At 37.4% G+C, this 24409-nt stretch overlaps 2 protein-coding genes across 2 annotated transcripts in view; both read right to left on the reverse strand.

Moving 5' to 3' along the window:
- Positions 1-22177, reverse strand: part of LOC150103552 (uncharacterized) — a 62520-nt gene extending 40343 nt beyond the window's left edge. The window contains exon 1 of the mRNA XM_090397658.1: positions 22125-22177. The gene's annotated coding sequence lies outside the window, so the exon portion shown is untranslated. The remainder of the gene's footprint in view (positions 1-22124) is intronic.
- The window catches only part of LOC150103553 (uncharacterized), a 36486-nt gene continuing 34211 nt past the window's right edge, over positions 22135-24409 (reverse strand). Inside the window, exon 5 of the mRNA XM_090397660.1 lies at positions 22135-22217. The gene's annotated coding sequence lies outside the window, so the exon portion shown is untranslated. The remainder of the gene's footprint in view (positions 22218-24409) is intronic.

Genomic DNA, 24409 nt, shown 5'->3' on the forward strand with positions numbered 1-24409 from the left:
GTACCAACTTAGAAAAAAAATCGTGCCGATAGTGTTGCTGTCTATGATAGAGCCCGAGAACGTTTCAGACCACCTTCGTATATAGATATACACCTATAAGAAATGATAATGGACTCCTGTTAGTTCATAAATGCATCTCATGAGCACAGTTAGTGAGACACCATCAGGACCAAAATCTTTTTTTAATCCAGGTTTTCAAATATTTTTCTGCTGTCATTCTGATAGAGGCTATAGGAGGCAAGCACTGCGACGTTGGGAAAGAAAAAAAAAGATAATTTTCCTTGTACATCTTTTTGTTAAGCGGAATCTTAATGTCTATATTCGGTTGCAAAACTGCCATCTGGGTCAGAGAGAGAGAGAGAGACGGGGGGTAGAGAGACAGAGAGGGGGGGGGACGAGAGGTGGACTGTAGATGGACAGAAATTGCACCCAACCGCTTTGTCAAGGGAACAAAAGTTATAGCTGTCATTAAGATGACAGGCAAGACTTTTACATTTAGTCGTGTTATTTTAACGTTAAAACATCGCCTTGTTGTGACTGTTTTTTTTTTCAGGTGTTGCGGGTATCAGTGTAGGGCTGGAATGTTTATAACACGACAAACGTCTTGATCAGGACAACCGAGAAAGTAGTCTCTCCAGGTAAAAAAAGAACAAAAGTTTCCGAAATGTTCCCACTTATTCTTGCTGTATTATCAAAAGGATACGAGATTAGGAATGACTGAGGGTGGGATCTATTACAGATTAAACTTGTTTAACATTATGATCTGAGTGATAAGAGAAGAGGTCACCTCAACAGCGTACCAAGACACCATCTGCATTTTGAAAGAAGACAGATTGCTCTCTTTCAAAGTGCAGCTTGAGGTGAATATCAATCATCAGATCATCCATGATCCCCAACATGATTCACTGAAAAGCATTCCAACAGTTTTCAATCTTATGACTGGGATATTTTATTTATTTTTTCCATTGGCATTTAAGTATGATTTCTATAAGATGATGATTAAAGTAATTTATGTTTATTATTTTTAAGAAACACAAACGATTTAGTAAAAGAAGAAAAAGGCAACTTTAATATAAAATTAAGATTTTGCAATAAATTATATGAGAAAGTACTTGTAAAAAATAAAGCAATATATTGATAGAAATCGAAATACAAGCAGCCCTCGGTTTACGCCTCAGTTACGTTCCTAAAAAAAACGGGCGTAAACCGAATCGGCGTAAAACGAACCCAATTTTAATGGGCGGTACGAAGTTATGTTCTCTCAGAGGACGCTCTTTTTTTTTCTTTCTCCTCCTTTGGATGTTGACTTACTTGTTCGGCTAATTCTTTTAAGTCTTCATTGGAAAGCAGTTTATCATGGCTCTCTAAGACTTCTGCCACAACTTCAGCTCTAATATTGTACAATCCCACCCTCTCGCGCAAGCTTGGTAACATCCTCAGTAACATTCTACTCTTGATCTAATTCCTCGAAGTCGTGCATAACTGCTGGAAGAAGTTTTCGTCATGCTCCTTTTAAACACTTTGCTGACACGTCGTTCCAAGTTGCTTCGATGTTGTTAATGCCTTTCAAAATATCGAATGACCGCCAACAGTCTTTAATAGTTTTTTCTGAAGTGTCCAAGACTCTTACCATTTCCATAAATGTTATAAGGAGGTAATAGGCTTTGAAGATTGATATTATCCCCTGATTCATCGGTTGCAAAAGCGATGTCGTGTTTGCGGGCATGTAAACAACCTTGACGTCCAATGGTGTTCTTACTTCAGCAAGGTTTTGAGGATGTCCAGCGGCATTATACAAGAGAAACAATGCCTTCTCTGGCAAATAATTTTCTTTACAGAAGCGAAGCACGGTAGAACAAAAATAATTTGTGTACCAATCTATTAAAACGTCTTGTGTAACCCAAGCTTTCTTGTTCTATTACCACGCGCCTTCAAGGGTGTAAAAGCCATGCTGCCAGTCTATTGGAAATGGAACTTTGAAGCTTAAACCAATGTTGGTACATCAACATTGGTTTAAGCTTCACAGAGACATTTGCACCCAATAAAAGCGTAAGTCTATCTTTTGCAGCTTTAAAACCTGAAACGGAACGTTCTTCACAGGAAATGAAGGTGCGTGATGACAATTTTTTCCAGTAGAGCCGAGTCTCATTAACATTAAAAAGGAGATCAGGAGGATAACTTCCTTGTTCTACACAGTCTTGAAATTCTTCAGGAAAAGCAGCTGCTGCCGCAACATCTGCACTTGCTGCCTCATCACATAATTTGACTCTGTGGCACTTACGTCGAGACTTAAATCTTATGAACCAACCTTTGCTTCCTAAAAATGTTTCTTCGCCTCCATCTGTCCTTTTTAAGATTCTCAAAAATTATTTTTGCTTTCTCAGTTATAACAGCCTGCGTCAGAGGAATGTTTTTCTGATTCAAGTCATCCACCCATAATGATAATAATTTTTCCATTTTTTCATGAAGTTTACTCCTGCTATAACGTACATGTTTTGCATTTAGTGCTGCCGTAGATTGTTGCGCAGACTGTTTTATTCTATCTGCATTTTTCATAATTGTAGTAACAGTCGATGGAGGTTAGTTCATACTTCTACAGACATTAGCGTGTCTGCCCATCTTCCATTCTTCGAATCATCTCCATCTTATTTTCAAGTGTGATTGATTTCCGAGCCTTCTTTACACCAAGTTCTGCTAATTTTTCTGCACTTCTATTATCAGACATGGTATGTAATTACGTACTTTATCAATTTAAATACGTATGTACGTAAAAAAAAATAAATAGAACAATTAGGTAGATTCAACATTAAAACTAGGTTTCATAGATATACGTCGTAGTAGCTCGATAAACACTGTAACCCTGCTAGCGTTGTTTCTCAGTCAACAACGTTACAGTAAGAAAGCACGCGCAGGCAATCGGTTATTGTGAATCGGCGTAAATTGAACCAGCATAAACCGAGGGCTGTCTGTATAAGTAAGAATATATAAAAATTTTACAAAAAAACTTCTGTTTTGAGATGATTTGATTTGGTAGAATTTGTAAATACTTATGCGATTCTAATTTGGGAAATTTAAAAAAAATAATCGAGAAACACCTCACAAACTGGCTAATAAATCAATAAATTTGTAAGTAATCATTTCAGTAGGAGTATTTATTACCATTCTTGAATGTAAGTTATTTTCTTTTTTTCCGTTCCCTAGATGAATACATAGTTTTTCCTACATGAATTTTAGGTAAAACACTACTTTTATTTTATTTTTCTTTCTTATATAAATAAACTATATCCATTAAAGGAAGTTTTAAAAATAATTAAATATTTTTAATTTTCTAAGCCTATTTATTAAAATATAATTCATAAATGAAGAAAACATTCTAACACCATTTAAAAATTGTATTGACTAATATTTATAATTTTATCAAATAATGATAAAATATCACTAACACTATTAACACTAGAATGCATTGTAATACAACTGAACAAATAAAATAAAATACTTCCATATATTGAAAACAAGAAGTGAAAGAAATAGAGAGAGAGAGATAGGGGGGGAGGATTTGACTTTGTACTGTAATCACGGTGAAGCATGTTTATGAAAACGCCAATCTGTCATACTGCTATATTTAGAATTCACTATCTACCAATAATTGTCCGGACACCCCTGTTATTTGAAGTTATGAAACATTTCGGGTTTGTTAATAACATAAGAACCGGTGTACAGATACTAGAAAGGATACAGGTGGTACGGCAACACGACTTGAACTCAGTGACTTTGAAAAAGAAGTGTCGTCATGGGCTGTCACATTGGTGACATGTCAATACGTACCACTACTGCTCAACTGGAGCATCCAAAATCAACGGTGGGCGATATGATCAACAAATGGAAACGTTTCTGGCATCACTAGCGCAGGAACAAAACACTCAGGGCAGCCGCCGAAAATAACTGACCGGGACCGGAGGGTGCTAAAACAAGTGGCACGCAAAAACTGGCTACAATCAGCACTGAGTTCCAGAGGGGCAGTGATCACCATGTACATCACTAATACCGTATGAAAAAGAACTGTACTTACTGGGTTTCGACGGAAAATCAGCGACACACAAGTCAGTCCTCACAACAACGAACAAGGCGACTCGTCTTGCCTGGTGAAAAGAGCACGTGATTTGGATAATTGAACTACTGGAGCGAAGAATCAAGATCCACCTGTTTCCAGTCTGATGGCAGGGTGTGGGTGTGAATGCAGCCTGGTGAACGCTTGTTACCACAGTGTGTTGTACCCAAGTAAAGTTTAGTGGTTGTGGATTAATGGTGTGGGGTGCATTCAGCTGGTTTTTACTGGTACCACTGGTCATTGCCGTGGTTCCACGATGGCTCAGTACTGGATATTCTGGATAATCAGGCACAGCCTACACTGTGGAGGTTTATGGAACGGACCCGTGGAATAGTATGACGAGATGGGTGTTAAATGACTGTCATGGCTTGCGTAGAATCCTGACCTCAACCTCGTCGAACATTTGTGGGACGAGATTGATTGATTTCTAGAGCAGCACCACCTCGATCTGTCGCTGAACTCGGTGCAGCTTTGAAGGAGGAATGGAGACAAATTCCACCTGCTGTCTGCCACACATTGATGAGAAGCCTCCCTCAAAGGGTGCAGGAGGAGATCAAAGCCAAATATGGACATCCCCGATATTATGGTTCGCCTGCTGGTATCAATTATAAATTGATAGTGTGTGTCCGGACAATTATTGGTAGATTGTATATGTCTAAATCGAGTATACTTGGAATACGTATGACACAATGAAAGTGTCCAGCTCACGTTTGGTATATATATATCACAAGAAACATTATTTATAATTTATATCTCTGAATGTCTATTCACTTTGTGACATCACTATAAAAAAGTGAATTATCAACTCCAATTATAAAAATTAAAATTGAAATATTCATTTTTAATTCGTTTATCTAAAACGGATATTTTTGGAGCTTTTCAGTGGCAATCAACCTGAATTTAAATAGGATGCATGCTAATGCGGTAAATAGACAAAATATAAATCGAGTATATTAATTTGCTTTCGTAATTAATATTCATGCTGATGAATTTAAAAGTTTCCCATAATTTTATATATAAATATGTTGGATATTAAAATAAAACAATTTTAGATTATTATTGAATTTTTAAAATTTACCTCAAAAACATTGAAGAAATTAGAAACACCACAATCTAAAATTCAATTTGATCAAATATGTGATTTTGTGGTCAATTGGCTTGAAGGATGGTTCAGGCCTAGCTAATCGTCCTCGTTGCTGTTCTAATATGATTTATGATTTACAATTTCATAACTTCAATCGCATCTCTTCTGCTTAGTCTTGCAGCTACACCACAAAATCAGAGTTTCTCATATTACGTTAACAAGAAACCATTACTTCACTATCTCGCTACTAAAAACTCTTACCAGAATTCCATCTGTCAACACACCGACTTCTCCGTGAGCGAAGACGAAGATGACGCTTATATTGAATTGCTCAACAACAAAGGCAGTGCGATCAGCATTCTCAAAAAGATTCTGAGAAAAGTAGACAACGAGTGGCCCGGCAGCCTTCATTTCTACTCCTTGCCAGGAGAAGTTGAAGAGTGCGAGGACACTGTTCCAGACAGAGGAGAAGCTAGATTTGGTGATTTCTATTCCCTCAGTCTTTGAAGAGGTCCGTGTGCGCAAGAAGCGTAAAACCACCGACGCAGAACCTCGCATAAATTTCGGTATGGAGGAAGACACTCCCAGTTCCGATCCCTCGGCCTCTCTCAAAGAGAGGGTATCACTGATTGTTCTCCGGGAAAAGATAAAATGGACACACTTAAGGTCCACCATGACAAATCTGCAAATACAGTACATCTCAGCTAAAAACATGGATGATGGCATCAAAATCCAGCCTGCTACTGTAACATACTACAGAAAACTGACAAAAGAACTGGATTCAAGCAATACTCAATACCACACCTTCTCTCTCGGCTCGGAAAGAATTCTGAACGTAATTCTACGGGGTGCTAAGAGGATATAACTACAGATAAAATTGAGGCCGACCTCCACCACCAAGACCTGCCACCCATCAAGGTCAGTAGGATGACTAGAGCGGACAAAACCCCTGTGCCTCTGGTTTTACTAGAGATCCATAAAGATTATAAAATATTTATGACCTTAGATCAGTATGTGGACTTCGAATCACCCCAGAGCCTCTGAGGAAGAAGGCTTCAACTGTGCAATGCCACAGGTGTCAAAGATTCGGTCATGCTCAGAGACTCTGCAAAGCAGAGTACAAATGCCTAAAATGTGCAAAGAACCACCCCAACACCTGCACAAAAACGAAAACCACCCCTGCTAAATGCGCCAACCCTCACACAGCCAACTATAGAGGTTGTATTCAAAACCAAAAAAAAGGTAATAAGAAACAGACAAACTTTCTTCCTCCCCCAGCAGGTCTATGCCATAAACCATAGCTCCACAGCCCCCCAAAGATCAGCAAAAATGCTCAGAAACCAATCTCCCGAAACCAGAGGTCTTTAAGAGATCAACTCAACAGCGACAGACAAGGACATATGCAGATGTAGTTCGTACTAAAAAAGACAACCCAGTACAGGATCAGCCACCACCACACTCAAACTTCACAGCTATTATCACCGCTTCTCTAGCAAATATGCTGCTGGATTTAGCAGATTCAACCCCTCCCCATCCTCTACTAACAGATTCCTAAAGGATACACAAACCATCATCACAGCGCTCGCTCATGAACAGAAATAAATTAAATCCTGACTCATTACAGATTGTCACGTGGATCGCGAACGGACTAAGAAACTCTTGGAACTCCAGGACTTCACCCAAAGATATCAGTCGGATGTACTCTTGCTAAACTAAACGCATCTGAGACCATCGTACAACCTCAAAATTAAGGGATATCAGCTGTACAGAACAGACAGATTGTCCTACAGAGGCGATGGCGCTGCTATTTTCATTAGGAATGACATCAGTCATCACTCTGTAAATATCCCACCTACTACTAATCTTGAGGTTACTGGCATAGAGATTCTCTCGAGCTCGGGTGGTAAGTTAAAAATCTTCGTAGCATACAATCCTCCGCAAAAAACATTACTCTCCTCAGATCTGAACCCTTTACTGGACAACAGGGAGCCTGCCGACATGGCCGGCGACTTAAATGCCAAGCATCCTGTCTGGAATAGCCGTTGTACCAATAAAATGGACACATACTAGCAAACTATACGGGATCCAACAACGTGGTCATAGCAGGTCCCACTGAGCCTACTCATCACAACACATATGGTCGTGCTGATGTATTGGACATAGTCATCCTACAGAATCTAAGACTCCAGTACAGTATAGAAACACTTAATGATCTATCATCCGATCACAATCCAATACTATTAAAGTTGGGAAACCAAGAAAAACTGTCTCCCACCCCCACTCATTCATACCATTAGCAATGTTGTCCAAGGTACTCCCGAAATATATTGCTCCCGTGCCGCTTATTAAATCCAAAGATTAAATTGAAATAGCTGTAAAAGATCAAACAAAACAAATTAACACAGCCTGTGCAGCAATTACTACTTCCACAATTACCCTCAGACCAAATCACTTGCCAGAATACATCATGAACCTGATCAGGGAGGAAAACGTAGCAAGAAAGAGATATCACAACACTCGAGCACCTCAAGACAAACGAATCTTAAACAGACTCAACTCTGCACTAAGAGATGCCCTTACAACGCACAGAAGTTAATTTTGAGAAGACAAATTGACTTCTATCTCTTCTGATAATCACTCCATATGGAACCTAATCAGAAAGATCAAGAATAAAAACAAACCTCTTCCCCCTCTCCAAACAGATCGTGGGCTGATTCACACTGATGCAGATAAAGTCGAAGCAATAGCAAAAAACTTAGAAAAGCAATGTAAACCATCATATGACCACCTCGACTTCAGTCACATATATAAGATCCATCGACATCTCAGATGTTAGCTCAAATCTTGGGTCACACGCTCTAGTCAAATTGCACCCATATCACTTGCAGAAATATATGATATAATCAAGAAGTTAAAGAACAAAACCGCTCCCGGACCTGACGGCATCACCAACAAGGTGATAAAATTACTATCTCGCACAGCTATTGTACATCTGCCAGACATAATAAACTCTATCCTTCACTACAAACATTTCCCTTCCCACTGGAAGCTGGTGGACATAATGCCGATCCATAAGTCTGGAAAAGAACCGCGATTGCCTCAAAGTTACAGACCAAACAGCCTCATCTCAAATCTTGGCAAAATTGCCTAGAAAAGTATTCTTATCAAATTAGAAGAATCAGTACACAAGCTAAACATTCTTCCTGAGGAGCAGTTTGGGTTCCATCAATTTCACAGCACCACGCTACAGATATACAGATTAGTGGAATATGTCACCACGGGATTCAACTGTCGTCAATGCACTGGGAATGTTTTCCTTGACATAGCCAGTGCATTCGATAAGGTTTGGCATTATGGTTTGCTATACAAACTGATATCAACTGGAATACGAATTCATTTAATTAATTCATACCTTTATGATAGGCGCATGCAAATTAAGATAAACGGTACAATATCTACACAAAAACGAATCTTGTCTGGATTCCCACAAGGATCCTTACTGTCTCTGATTCTGTTTTCCATATACATGTGTGATATCCCGCACAACCCATTGTCATCTATCAAAGCCTTATACGCGGATGATACAACGATATTAGCCAAATCTCTGAAACTTCACCTAGCATCAAGAAATTGCAGGAAGCAGGAAAATCTACTGCTAAGCGAACAATATTTCGCCAAATGGCGACTCCAAGTGAATCCTAAGAAGAGCGTAGCCATGCTATTCTCCAGAAGATCAATGCTTTCTAAAGCAGACATCCTCCTATTTAACACACAAATCCCATGGCTAACTGAGATAAAATATCTGTGCGTACTACTGGATAGAAATCTGACTTTCAGCTCCCATATCAAGACTCTCTGTGTAATGACATCAAAAATACAGCAGCTCTATCCTCTAATTAACAAGAACAGCAAGCTGAACCACAGAATGAAACTACTCATATATAAATTGATGGTTCGTCCTATACTCACCTACGCTTATCCAGCTTGGAGACATACTGCTAATACTAATATTCTCAAGTTACAACGTGTGCAAACTAAATGCCTACGAATGATTCTAAACGTGCCATGGTTCGTAAGAAATGTGCAATTTCATCGGGACAAAAATGTCCCCTATATTTACACCTTCATGCAGACTATAGCAATCAAATTCTCTCAAAAGCATCTGTGCACCCTAACTAACTTATTCAACTAGCTGCAAATTACGACGCAACAGATTACTTCAAACACAAAAGACCAAAAGCCATCTTAAACTTCAATTCTGATGACTAGTCTTCAAGCCCACTTAGGGCGCGCAATAGGCTCATAAATTTTCCCACTCACAGTTTCTTCATCAGATAGCGAGGGATATGAAAATCATTTGCTTCACCCTTTAGGTCGGTAACATTGTTGTTGTTGGCTTGAAGGGTCCACGTGTGGTGGCCTGGATAACAATAGGTAACCCATGCATGTCGTGCAGAGAAAAAGCTGTTTTTATTTTTAGCTGGCCGTTAAATAAATATAAATAATCAAAGGATTAAATAAATAAAAAATGAAAAGATATACAAAAGTTACAAAATAATCAACTGTTTTAAAGCAAGCTTAAAGCAGGCACTGTTTGAAGAAGATTAGTAGAAAAGTGGAAATATGACGTATGAAGGGATCTAAAAGATAACACAAATTTCCAAATATCACTTAGAACCATTCCTTGATTTTTGTTGGGCGACCGCTCACTCTTCCCATGGTCATTATGAGAATGATTGGAATAAGACCTTCATGCCTTTCCTAGACGAACAGTTCTTCTATCTTCAGATTAAAGAATTCATCTGATAAGAGAGGACGTTATCTTGTAGATAAGAAATGGAGGTCTTGTTCAATCGATGTGATGATTGTCGTTATGTGCAAGAGTGATATACTAAACCTGATCTTTCTTCTCAAATGTTCCTTTTTTTCTTATCTAGAACTTCAAGAAGTTTGACCAATTTAAGAAATGCCAAGGAACTCTAAAAACCCCAGGATGTCCGTAGAAGGTGGGATTATCTTTGGAAGAGCAAAGGGTGATATGCGTAGGTTTGAAAGGCTCGTTAATGTTATGAAGTTTTAGGAGATTAGAGGTTTTGGTTGAAAGGCTGCGATGTAAGGGATGGAAAATGAGTCTTTGAAGTGCATGTGAGGATGTGGCCACTGAGTAGAATGGGATAACAGTATTTTGGAACAATATCTTTGGATATCAGTTGAGAATATATTGGTTAAATGAACGTTATAACTATTTTATTTTCTTGTCGTCATCCTTCAAGTTAGAGATGGCAGGTTTATGAGAGTTTGGGTGATTTTTATTTTTGTGATGGATGGCTAAACGATGATGAATGAAGTCAACGTCCGATATGACTGGCACTTTGGTAGACGACTAGTACAACACTATTTTATAGACGTTTTCGAAATGCAATATATTTTTTAAAATCTGTTGTTTTATTTTTGAGAGAGAGATGCTTAGAATTAAATATTCAATACTAAGGAGTTTTTCTTTGACGTCATTTTATTTCGAACTTAACAAGGAGTTTTCAAGGGGAATTTTTATATTTGTACTCAACAGCATATTTTATTTCAACACGCATTACAAATATTTATATTATAAAAATCAGCAGCATTTTCTATTTAAATTGGGGTTTAAGTTTGGAAAGTTCTTGGAAATATAATTTTACATAAGAACACCTTTTTATTTTTTAAATAAGCATATATATTTAGACGAGATGAATGAAAAAAAAAATCTGAATTTAAAAGGATTGATTCATTAAATCCAATACCCTGGAGGATAATGGATGGCAGTGCTGTAGCCAATGAAGTTCTAACTGAGGCTTGGCTATTGCTGTTACCCTCCTGCCATGATCAGAGCTTTAATTGCTCAATAACACCTTATCCCTACACTGTCCTCTACAGATAACGGGGAATATGAAAAGCATTCTTGCTTCGCCCCTGAAAAAAGTCCTTTTTAGGACTTCCAGGGTAACAAATGGCAATGCTGTAGCCAATGAAGTTTTAACTGAGGCTCGGCTATTGCCGTTACCCAGCCATGACTAGAGCTTTTTAGCTCAATAACACTCCATCCACACAGATTTACTTCATTCAGATGGCGGGATAAAGAGTCAAGGACTCAGTCCATCGCCCAGTTTTCATAAGAACTATAAGAACTACTAATAATGAGGATTGATTCATTCAATCCAATACCCTTGGAGGGTAATGGATAGCAATGCTGTAGCCAATGCAGTTCTAACTGAGGCTCTGCTATTGCTGTTACCCTCCTGCCATGATCAGAGCTTTAATAGCTCAATAACACCTTATCCCTACACTGTCCTCCACAGATAACTGGGAAGATGAAAAGCATTCTTGCTTCGCCCCTTTAAGCCAGTCCTTATAAGTATAAGGACTAATAATGTAGATTTTTTCGAATTCATTTTCCAATTGGAGATTGTGTTGTTAATTAGTGATATTCAGCACTAATTCGCTCTCCACTGCTTGTCCGATTCTAGGTAGATGTAATTTGATTGATATACCACTCCTTCACGCTCGACTCCGAGAGCAGCCTGAAGATGGTTCTCCGTGGAGTGTCAGAGCACATACATACAGAAGACATAGCCGCCGATCTCTGCAACCAAGACCTACCACCCATCAAGTTCAGCAGAATGACCAGAGCGGACAAAAGTCCAATGCCACTCGTCTTAGTATAGATACACCAGGCATATAAAAACATATATGACCTTAGTTCAATTTGTGGGCTAAAAATCAGCCCAAAACCACTAAGAAAAAGAACCTCATCAGGACAGTGCCACAGGTGCCAAAAGTATGGTCATGCACAGAGATTATGTAAAGCAGAATACAAGTGCTTAAAATGCGGGGAGAGTCACCCCACATATACCTGCACCAAGCCAAAATCCAACCCGGCTAAAGGTGCAAACTGCGGGGACCGACATCCAGCAAACCACAAAGGATGTATATAACACCCAAAAAACAGACTATCTGCTCCCGCCACGAATCTACAAAAACCAGTAGCAGTAGCTCCAACTCCTCAACCCACCAGAGGTCGACAAAACACGATACAAAACCAACTGTCGCAACCAGAAGCCTCGATCGAAGTAAACATCAAACGACAGACGAAGTCCTACGCAGATGTAGTCCGCTCAACAAAGGCCACTCAGGAGCAATACAACCCAAAATTAGCAGCCGTCATCACAAACTCCCTTGCAAATATGCTGCAAGATTTCAGCAAAACTAACTGCACATCGGACTCTAGAAAACGATTTCTATAAGAAACCCAATCCATCCTAGCAGCTCTCATAAATGCATAAAAATAAAAGCACTCCAGTTTCCCTACAGATCATCGCTTGGAACGCGAACGGACTTAGAAACAAGATTCTGGAACTCCAAGAATTCGCAGTGAGATACAACCCAGACATCATCCTAATAAACGAATCCAACTTAATACCAGCAGACAACCCCAAAGTTAAAGGATACCTCCTCTAAAGAAACGACAGAATAAACTTCAGAGGAGGTGACACTGCCATTTTCATAAAAATCCACATCGATCACCACTCTGTAACCAGCCCCTCAATCAGAAATCTAGAGCTCACAGGAATAGTAGTACCCACTACCTCAGCTTGCAAACTAATACTTTATGCAGCTTACAACCCTCCATCTAAGAATCTACTACATTTAGATCTAGATGCCGTCCTCTGCAATAAAGATCAAGTCATCGTTGCCTTTGACCTAAACGCGAAACACCCGGCATGGAACAGTAAAACCACAAACAGAAACGGCTACACACTCTTCAGTTACTCCAGTTCAAATTATATAGTGATGGAAGGCCCTGCAGAACCAACACATCATAGTACGTATGGCCCAGCCGACATACTTGCTATATTACAAAATATTAAGCTACAGTATAGCCTAGACTCTTTAAACAAGCTGTCATCCGATCACAATCCAATCCTGCTCCAGCTGGGAAAGCAAGAACAACTGTTGCCTCCTTCCCACTCCTTCTTCTCATGGAAAATCTAACAGAAGTACTATCGGAACACATTGGACCTGGCCCTCACATCAGATCCATTAAAGAGATTGAAAGTGCTGTCAGAAGCCTGACCCAGCGGATCAACACAGACATAAAGGTTCTCACCAAAGCCACTCTTAAGCCAAACCGCCTACCCGAAGACATCATGGATTTAATTAGGGACAAAAACAAAGTCCCTAAAGTGGAAAAGGTCCCACAACAACCGTGCACCTCATGACAAAAAGATCCTCAACAAACTGAACAATGAAGTTAGAGAAGCACTTAAAGCTCACAGGAACGAAACATGGGAAGCCAAACTAGCCTCTGTATCACCCGGAGATCACTTCATCCGGAACATATTAAGAAGTCTCAGAAACAAAAACAGATCTCTTCCCACACTCAAGTCAGACATGGGACTAGTACACAAGGTCGCAATAAAAGCTGAAGAAATAGCAAAGAACCTAGAAAAACAGTGTAGCCCTACATACGACAACTTGGACATCAAGCATGTCTATAAAATCCACTTCCATGTCAGACATGCACTGAAAGTCACCGATACGTGCAACAACATACCCCCAAACACCTCACCAGCGGAAATCTATGAAGTTGTAAAGAAGCTAAAGAATAAAAAAGCCCCTGGATAGATGGCATATCAAATAGAATAATTAAACTGTTGCCCCGAAGAGCTGTTGTACATCTCATCACCATAATCAACGCCATGTTCCGATTTAACTATCTCCCCAGCTATTGGAAAATCGCAGATGTGGTCCCAGTGCATAAACCAGGTAAAGCTCCTCACCTGCTTGAAAGCTATCGACTCATCAGCCTATTCTCAAACTTTGGCAAAATTGCCAAAAAAATCATCCTCTCTAAACTCCAAGCCTCAGTAAATGATTTAAATATCCTTCCTAAGGAACAATTTGGCTTTAGACAACATCACAGTACTACTCAACAAATTCACAGGATAATTGAGTACATCACTACCGGCTACAATTGGCACCAGCACACTGGAGCAGTCTTCCTTGACATAGCGAAAGCTTTTGATAAGATATGGCACTTGGGATTACTACACAAACTTATTTCAGCAGGCATACCATCAAGAATCATCCACCTAATTAAATCTTACTTCCAGGATAGACACATACAAGTCAAAATAAATGGTACAGTTTCAAGTCAGCGACGGATCTCTGCGGGAGTTCCCCAAGGTTCCCTACTGGCACCGATCTTATTCTCGATATATATGGCAGACATCCCACACAATCCAATGTCATCCATCTTAGCACTTTATGCGGATAACACAGCAGTACTTGCGTAATCTCTACGACCACATCTCGTCACTAAAAAACTGCAAGAAAACCTACTAAAACTAGAACAATGGTTCTCCAAATGGAGATTACAAGTGAATCCCCAAAAGAGTATAGCGATACTTTTCACCAGAAGATTGGCAACTCCTAAGGGGGACCTTTATCTATTCAACACCAAAATCCCCTGGCAAACAGAAACAAAATATATTGGGGTAATTCTAGACAAAAGATTAACGTTCATCCCACACATCAAAGCCTTATGCGCCAAAGCATCTAAAACCATCGCACAACTTTACCCTCTAATAAATAGAAAAAGAAAACTAAATACCAGAATCAAAGTTCTGCTCTACCTACTCACGATCCGCCCCATAGTGACATATGCATCTCCAGCCTGGAGCCACACATCCCACACCAACATCCTCAGGCTACAGAGGGTGCAAAATAAGTGTTTGCGCATGATATTGGATGCATCATGGTTTGTAAGGAACGTCCAATTGCATAGATATAAAAACATCCCTTACATCTACTCCTTCCTGCTAACTACAGTTACAGCGGAAAAATTCTTCTCAAAGATCTCTACACACCCCAACGATGTAGTTAAACAGGCAGCAAACTATGATGAAACTGACCTCTACAAGTACATGAGGCCAAAAGCCGTTCACAGCTCATAAATCTTTTCTTCAATTCATCCTCCCTATCAGATAACGGGGAATAAAAGCATCTTGCTTCACCCTTCTGGCCAATGATGTTATGTTATGTTATGTGTTCTAATAATGAAATTGGCCTACAGGACTCACCTAGGGTAACGGATGGCAGTGCTGTAGCCAATGAAGTTTAAATCTGAGGCTTGGCTATTGCCGTTACTCAGCCATGACTAGAGCTTTTAGCTCAATAACACCAGATCCACACATTTTCTTCAATCAGATGAAGGGATGAAGAGTCAAGGACTCGCTCCATATCCACAAAAGAAATTCTAATGATAATAATGTTTATGAGTGGAAAAGTGCTTTTCCGTGCTTGAAGATAAATGTTTGCAGACCTAGCTGAGTTCAATTTATTCACATTATTCAGCTTACTGAAATACGTCAACTTATTCACTGATATAGTTGTAAACAAACTTAAAGACTTCTCATTTTTAACTTTACAAAATTGGCAGAATGATGTCGTACTTATTCAATCTGCTACAAGTTTAATTTCTATATGAGCAGTAGGATATTTTGTTAATTTCTATAAAATAAAATAAAAAAATATTAATATGCGCTGAATACAAATATTTCACATAATTATGCACATCAAGAAGAGAGGAAGTTTCATTATTTGATTGCTTTTCATGATAATGATTTTTTTGTAAATCGAATAAAGAAGAGAGAGAAACGCGCTATGAGGAGACTCTTGGAGATGTCTTCGCAGACCAAATCCGGTGTTTGTACCACAATGTGGCCCCAACAGTAACTCCCTCCCACATATCAGAATATCAGGCCTAGTTTCGCGCACGATCTCACAGTAAACGTGGAATTGCTATCCAAGCAGCTGAGGAAGGCTCTTGATGTTTTTTTTATCTGTCTCAGACCCGCATTCTATGTTATGGCCTGATGGTGGGACTGTTTTCTACTGTGACCTCAAATGGAGGAGATTCGCAAAAACTACGGTAACTTTCGGATAACTTTAAAGGATATCTTTCGCATTGCCTGAAACCAAGCGTGGGATAAAACCCAAGAGATCTGACTCGACCTCAGTTGCTTCAAACCTCCAGTAAGATCGCAGACATTTCACTAAGCGTTCCTTCCCCGTAATCGGTCTACTGACATTTTCTAAAACTCAAAAGGTATTTCCTATTTAGCAATGAAAAGTTTTTAAGTCCATGTCTTTAGGAATTCTTCGTAAGTGAATTCCAAAGATGCTACACTACTTCACAAAGATGTCTAAATTGTAATGCAGACATTGCATTTCCAGTAATCATGTTATAAAATTTTTGCGCATTTTGAATGTATACCTCAAAATGCGTATTGACAATTTCTTTGGCCATCTAATTGTCTTTCGTAAGGTGGAATAATATGAAAGTATTTGATCAGAAAGATCGGTGCCTGACATACCCAAATTATAATCCCTAACGATATTTGGTTTTAATTGAAATTTACCATTCCAATTTTGCGCTTCAACCATTTCAAATGTGTGCATATTTGAAATGGAAAGGGCTTCCCTCTTATCCTTCCATTTGCTGACTACAACAGAACCTCTTTTTTGCCAGACAAGTTCCCATTTCTTTAGTTTCTTCTGAATAACATCTGGTGGATTGTTTTTCCTATTATTTTTCAGCGTTCCACACACGTACGTTTTTCTGTCGGTAAGCGATTCTGTTAGAGCTACAGAATTATAAAAATTGTCCATATGCAATACATAACCCCTGTCTAAATATTCTTCCATCAACTGGAATACAACATCATATGCGTGACCCATTTTGGCTAAAGAGGATTCAGATTTTCCTGTATAGATTTTTATTTTTATCAGAAATCCATTTGATTCGCACAGTTCATAGAATTTCACGCCATATTTATGTTTTTTATGTATTGTCGAAACGCCAGTCTACCGCGCCACAACACCATTGACTCATCAATACATAAGTTTCTGTCTGGTGTGTAGCAATTTCGCATGACACTATTAAAATGATCTAGGACTGGTCTTAATTTGTGCAATTTATCATTAGCTGCTTGGGAATTTCCTGCGAAATGAAATGACGCAATAAAATTTGAAATCCAAATCGGCTCATTTTAGAGCGCCAAAATGGCAAATTGTAAAGTTGATTTGTACTCCAATAATGCTCAATAGACGGTAAATTACAAGGACTCATATGAAGTAAAAGTTCAAGAAATAATTTCATTTCAGGTATGTCTGTTGCTTTCCAGTTTGAAATTCTTCGACTTTTTTTGAACTGTGCTCGGCTTTCCTCAATATTTTGTAAAGCATGTAAATCGGTTTGTTCTACTAAAATTATGAGAAAATCTTCAGGAAAGTTCAACTAACCTTTTGATACTGAAATTTCCAGTATCAATTTTAAAACCTGCAATTTCGACAAAGTCAAATTGTGGGGGCTCTTCTTTTGAAGATTCACAATAGGTTGATGTTGATGTATTTGGCTGGATGCTAACTTCATTTTCAAAAGTTTCTTCATCATCTGAGTTACCGCTAGACTCGTCTGTAGGATCATCTTCGGAATCGGAACCAAATATTTCATGAAATTCATCATCGCTGATATTAGCATAAGCTTCTTCTTCTATATCAGTAAGTTTTCTTTTACTGGCCATAGCCAAATTGAAGGTTCTTAGAGACTAGAAACTAAAACTAAACTAGACGCAATAAACACCGCCGTCAGCACATGTAATATATAGGTGGAAGTGATACGAGATTACTCGTAGTTGGCCTATTAAAAAAAAATTCCGTCTGATAAGCCGGCTACGAGATTACTCGATAGTGACCTTGAAGACGCGAAAGCGCTTGGCGTGCGGGAACAAACTATAATAAATTTAGTTTAATCCTTTATCCAAGTGTGAGCAAACAAAGATTGCGCCTGAAAGTATCTTCAGGACTGGAGTAAGGTGGTACAACACTGGGCCACTTGTTGCAAAGGTGGAACAAGCTCACACCACTCCTATCTCAGTATCTCCCATAATGCAAAACACATCTCCATGCGGATATGTCTAATGTTATGCATTAAGGGAAGGGCCACTACCCAGACTAGTTTCGACCTTTATTGAGGTCTCTTCAGTGGAAGCCAGGCCCGAGTGGAGAAGCATTAGCAAGGTCATCTCTCCCTATAGGAGTTGCCAAACTATGACTGAGTAGCGTGGCAGCGAACGTGTTAAAATGCATCTAACAAAGTCTTACCTTGATATTTCACAAAATGAAGAACGTCATATTTTTTTAACAACTCTCACAATCTTCTTAGATGCCGATCAAAATCGACATATAAACTTTTAATAAAAATTCCTTATTAAAATGTTTTATCAAAAATCAAGAAGGGTGTTCTGTTGATTTTTCATTAAACTCCTTATTTATTTCTATATAAAATATATTTATAAATTATATATGAAATAGTTTATTATTTACACTAACTTAGTTTATTCATTTTTGATTTATATCTATATTCATGTTTAAAACTGTATACTTTCTTTTCCCACGTTTTCGTATGAACTTAGTGGATGAAGATCGTGTCCCATTGACATGTCTTGATGTTTTTTTCCATGCAATGACCTCATTTGGACATTGCCCCGTACTCTACTATTTTAACTTTCTTTATCTGCTAACTCGTTAAATAACTTATATATTTACACAAAACGTGACGTCATTTCTATGTTTCAGTATTCTTCGCCTGGTGGGCGTTAGTTTCGTTTTAGACTTTGGATTTTATTTCATTGTTTGCTGACAAATTCACAAATCAATACCAAAATTATAAAATTGTCTAAACTCTACCTTTTATTACTCTTTTATTACAAATCACAGTGTTCACATTATTTGTTTTTTGAACTTTAGGACTTATTTGAAATGAACCCAACTCTAAAAGTCTTTACGATTTAAAATTCCATCTTTGCGGAGGAGTTGGTTTTATTTAGCATATTTTTTTAAGATCAAAATTTAAGTCCGCTGAGGATAGGGGATTGTTCAGTGTAATTTTTGAGCGAAATTAAGATAGCCAGTGTCAAACAAATTCTGCAGAATTTTTCACTCGGAAACTCAATTTTTCCTTCCTGATTGTAGGCGAACAGAGTAACTAGATTCACGTGCCAATTTTTCGTACCTACTAATTTTATTTTAGGAATAACTTCACGCTGTCATTATTATTGTTGTCTCTAAAATGCAAAGACATTTTCATAATCATGACTAATACTAGCAGATGAAATTTGCGTATGAAATATAACAAAATATGATATAAAGAAACCAGGAAACTGCATTGCAATGGGGCCTTCCATATGTATTAGCATAATTATTAGGCCAGTCATTCGATTACGTAATCGAATTCGGTTACATAATAAGCTTTACGAATAGTGCTTTGATCTGTAAAGTAATAACAGCTTTATAATTGTTATAATCCCTATCAATCTGCTGGCGTTATGCCAAAAGGAAACAATCCAAGGGTGATTTCAATGCTAAAACCAAAACACACTCTTAAATGTTTATCGCCAATTTTTTTCGTTTGCTTAAATTTGGATATTTTGTTCAGTGAATCTGGAATTCATGTCTTTGAAATAATTAAAAAAATAAAAAAATAAAAATAAATAAAAAAAACATGTAAATGAATCTGACTGTTTAATTTTGAGAATTATGTACCCGTGGAGATAGAAAGATAGAATGTGGTCAACCTTGATTTGGCAGAGTCCGAACAGCGGATTCAGTTTTCAATATCGAAACCATTTGCGACCAAATTAAAATTAAAAAAAAAAAAACGTTCATGACTGATATATTTCGAAATTTAATAATATGTAAAAAGAAGGCAACAAGAGAGAAATATGAGCATAATTCAAGGTTGTACACTTATTTTCAGTGCAATTAAAGTAAACCTAATGATATCCACTTTATATTATTCAGATAGATTTATGTTACTTTGCTAACATCTATGCCAATTAGGCACTGAAAAAGAAACAATTTTAGACGACAAATGTCTATTTTACGCATTTGCCTTAAAGAAACTTTCATTACATTATGGTAATGTGTTCTAGCACTGACACTCTGAGAATACATTTCTACTAATGGCAAATTGCGAAATAAAATCTTAATAATGCATCGCTGAAATTAACACAAATTCAGACTGCTCCAATATGCTGATAACATCATCTTCCTATAAGCTGAACATCACCATTTAAGAATAATTACGGTCCTCAACATTCGATAAGGATTTCATTTATATTGTAATTTTACCATATATTATTTCTATATTTAAATTTAAATATAAATAAAATAGTATTATAATATCGAAAACTTGAATAAATTGAAAACATCTTAGGGATATTTTGCAAAATATGGAATTTGTAATTAACACCTTTTATATAGAAGTGTAATAATGATATTTAAAATATTTTCAAAGTAGGGTGAAGATGAATGATGAATCGACCGTGAGTTGCGGTGATTGATTCATTCAATCCAATACCCTTGGAGGGTAATGGATGGCAATGCTGTAGCCAATGAAGTTCTAACTGAGGCTCGGCTATTGCTGTTACTCTCCTGCCATGATCACAGCTTTAATAGCTCAATACCTTATCCCTACACTGTCCTCTACAGATAACGGGGAAGATGAAAAGCATTCTTGCTTCGCCCCTTTAAGCCAGTCCTTATAAGGACTATAAGGTGAAGATGAAAAGCATTCTTGCTTTGCCCCTTTAAGCCAGACCTTATAAGGACTATTAGATCGTTTTGCTTTTTTTACTATTATTATTATATTATGTTACATATTATATTACATATTATATTACACATTATATTTAATATCTTTCTATTATATTATATACAATATGTTGATAATTTGTTGTTTGAAACGTAATTTAAAATACAACATCAATAATCAAAATAAATTGTTTGCACGCAAGTTCTTGTATATCAATAATGCTGGTTTTTATATTTTTCATATATATGCAAATACTTTACTATAAATATAGTTTAATCAAATATGAATCTGGTTTATTCTGCTGCTCTATAATATATTAAAGGTATTTTTTTTATTAATAATAATGCTTTGCTACATATGTAAGTTGAAAAATGTAAGGCGGAGGTAACAATGGTGTGTATTGTAATTTGGGAATTCAAGTTGCAGATTGTGGAAAATTAGCGTTTATTTCCATATGTGGCGTGACGTTGGTTTCATGCAGGTGTCTCCGATATAGGAGTGGTAGCTATTATGAGGTTATTTAGGGTCTTTTCTTCGTAACTATAGTAACAACGAACCTCTTGATGTAGAATGAAAATAAAAACCGCGCATCCTATAGCGATACCCAAAACTGGTCCAGGACACACGCACACACCTCACTTGATATACACACATAGAACACTAATCAGCATTAAGAAAAAGCAAACAGCTTCAGTTGTCTACCTTATGCTCCTCTTCGTTTTCATCTAACGCACGAAATAAAGTGCACTCGACTACAGGAATGATGAAAATTAGAAAGACAATGCTGATTTCCAATACTGATGTTTATAGAGTAGAGTTATTTACTCCAGAGAATTAAAAACTGTTTAAAATATTCATTTTATTTATTTATTTTATAAATAAGAAATGCTAATTGACTGAAAGGTGAGCAATAGCCGATTTATTTATTTATTAAAAAGTATGCGAAAAATAGGTTTTATATAAAATCAGTAGAAAACCTCAGGTGCATCGCTTTATTTTTGTCACATCATAAATCATCATAACAATAATTAATAAGACAACATTTTTTTTAAATTTTCAGCATAATCTTCAAGAATGGTATTCCGCTAAGAAACAATATGGGATGTAATATCCCTTAATTTTTAAAATAGTATTCCTATTTTCTTTTAAAATATATCGAAATTATTGCTATTTTATATATTTAAGTTACATATAAATAACTCAAATTTCAAAATAAAAAATCATTCAAATAAACTTACTGTACTGGCAATAGCTTCCGTAATACCCTTTTGTACAAGGACAGATATAAATTGCACACGATCCTCCATTATGGCAACGTGGAAAACACAAACCTGCAACAAAAAAGTCATTATTAATACAGAATAAACATTCCTGCTGGTATGGAGTAGTGGGGTATAACTAATAATGATAATAAGCTGTGTTGTTTTAAAGAAATATTAAAATCTAATTAAATATTAGGTTTCATCCTTCATCCAAGTGTTATCAAACAAAGTTTGCGCTTGAAGTACTTTCAGGACTGGGACAACTCGTGGTAAAGGTGGTATAAGTTCTCATCACTTTCCTTAGTATATCCCATAATGCAAAGCGCATCTCCTTGCGGACATGTATAATGCTATGCATTAAGGGAAAGGCAACTACCCAGACCGGTTTCAACTTTTATTGAGTGTTTAAGTACAGGTCAATCTCCAAAAACTCGTGCGATGATCGCCCAACAATGAGCAACCCTAAGAATCAAAAACTCAGCGTTGTTCCCCTCAGTAACAGGCTCTCACCCCGTCACTGAGAAGAACTCTCGGTATTGGCTCTACCCAGTGGCAGGCTCATCCCACCACTGAGCAGAGCCGCTCAGATTTGATCTGAGGGGCAACAGCAATAGCCGTGCCTCAGTAAACGTCATTGGCTACAATATTGCTATCAACCACACAGGCGTCCAACCGGTTTCGACCCTGAAGTCTCGTCGGTGGAAGCCTGACTATTAAAATTCTCCGGATTAGAGATAAGTTTATGGAAGGTTTTTCACTTGGCTTTACTATCTCTAATCCAGAGAATTTTAATAATATGTGTGACAGCCTTTGGCAACTCGTATAGGTAAATATGACTTCTCCATTACTTCCACCTTAGTATCACCACCACCGGGTCTGGCTCCCACTGATCAGACCTCAATAAAAGTCTGATCTGGGTAGTGCCCCTTCCCTTAATGCATAGCATTATAAATGTCCGCAATGAGATGTGCTTTGCATTATGGGAGATACTAAGGAAAGTGATGAGAACTCATACCACCTTTACCACGAGTTGTCCCAGTCCAGAAAGTACTTCAGGCGCAAACTTTGTTTCTAACACGTGGATAAAGGATTAAACCAAATATATAATTGGTAGCATAGTCAAGTGAAAAACCTTCCATAAATACTAAAGTCATTATTTATATATTTTGAGAATTATTTAGACTTGTTTTTTCTCTATGCAATTTATTCTTATATAAAATTATCTTTTTAATATTATGATATATTAAAAATTTTCCTCCAAAAATGTAAAATTTAAGAATATGGTGATACCTGATATTTTATCTCATATACAAACTTCTTTATAATCGAGATGCAATAACGCTCTCTACCCATTTTAAAATATTTTATGAATGTATTTTCTCTGTGTTTTTCCTTATATGCGAAACGCAATGACTTGTATCTATTTTACAATATTTTGACTTTTGCAATCTTTAGCCAGAAATGAGTGCCGAAATTACACATCAGGAACTTCTACTTACTAAAGGCCTCGTCAATCAGGAAATTTCCATAGAAAATGTAGACCCACCCTATCTGTTGACAGATAGGATGGGTCTACATTTGGGTCAACATTTGAGTCAACATCTGAGTCAACATTTTTATACTGGTAAGCACAAGCCAGCAACTGTGGAAAGCACAATAAAAATAACACTTAAAATTTAAAAAATAACAAAAATCAGTGGACGGTTCGATTGCCGTCGGTGACGTGAGGATCCTTTATCTGGTCTCATAAGGCAGGGGTTTTTTTCTCCAGGAAACTTGGGAGAAAAAAACCCACCTCCTTTTTCGTTCTCAAGAACAGACAAATCGTCGTCCACGTGAACACAACCGGATTACAGCTCTTAAATACAGCTCTTACTTAGGGGATGCAACAAGGAGTGATGACCTGCAATAATTAGTCGTATGCCCCATAATCCACCCGTCCTAGGATGGATGATTAGGATAGTATTGGTTAAATAAAGTAGAAATATACACGACAATCATTAAACCAATAGGACTAATGATTGTCTTGTTTATGTGGAGCAGAAACCTGGAGCACAATAAACCAAAATCAAAGAGCTTCGCAGATCGGCGAAACTAAAACTGTTATAAAAGTTTTTGCATTTTAATCTATACGAGATGACAATACGACAGGTGAATAGAGAAGACATGATCAAGAACCATTCCAACTCTATAAATCTCCAGTACTAACTGATGTAATCAAAGCTTGCTGACTGCGATGTCTTGGATATGTGAAAAGAAAA

The sequence above is a fragment of the Typopeltis vanoorti genome, chromosome 9 (assembly GCF_054136105.1).
Source record: "Typopeltis vanoorti isolate ZY-2024b chromosome 9, IOZ_Tvanoo_1.0, whole genome shotgun sequence".
In the NCBI taxonomy this organism is placed as follows: Eukaryota; Metazoa; Arthropoda; class Arachnida; order Uropygi; family Thelyphonidae; genus Typopeltis; species Typopeltis vanoorti.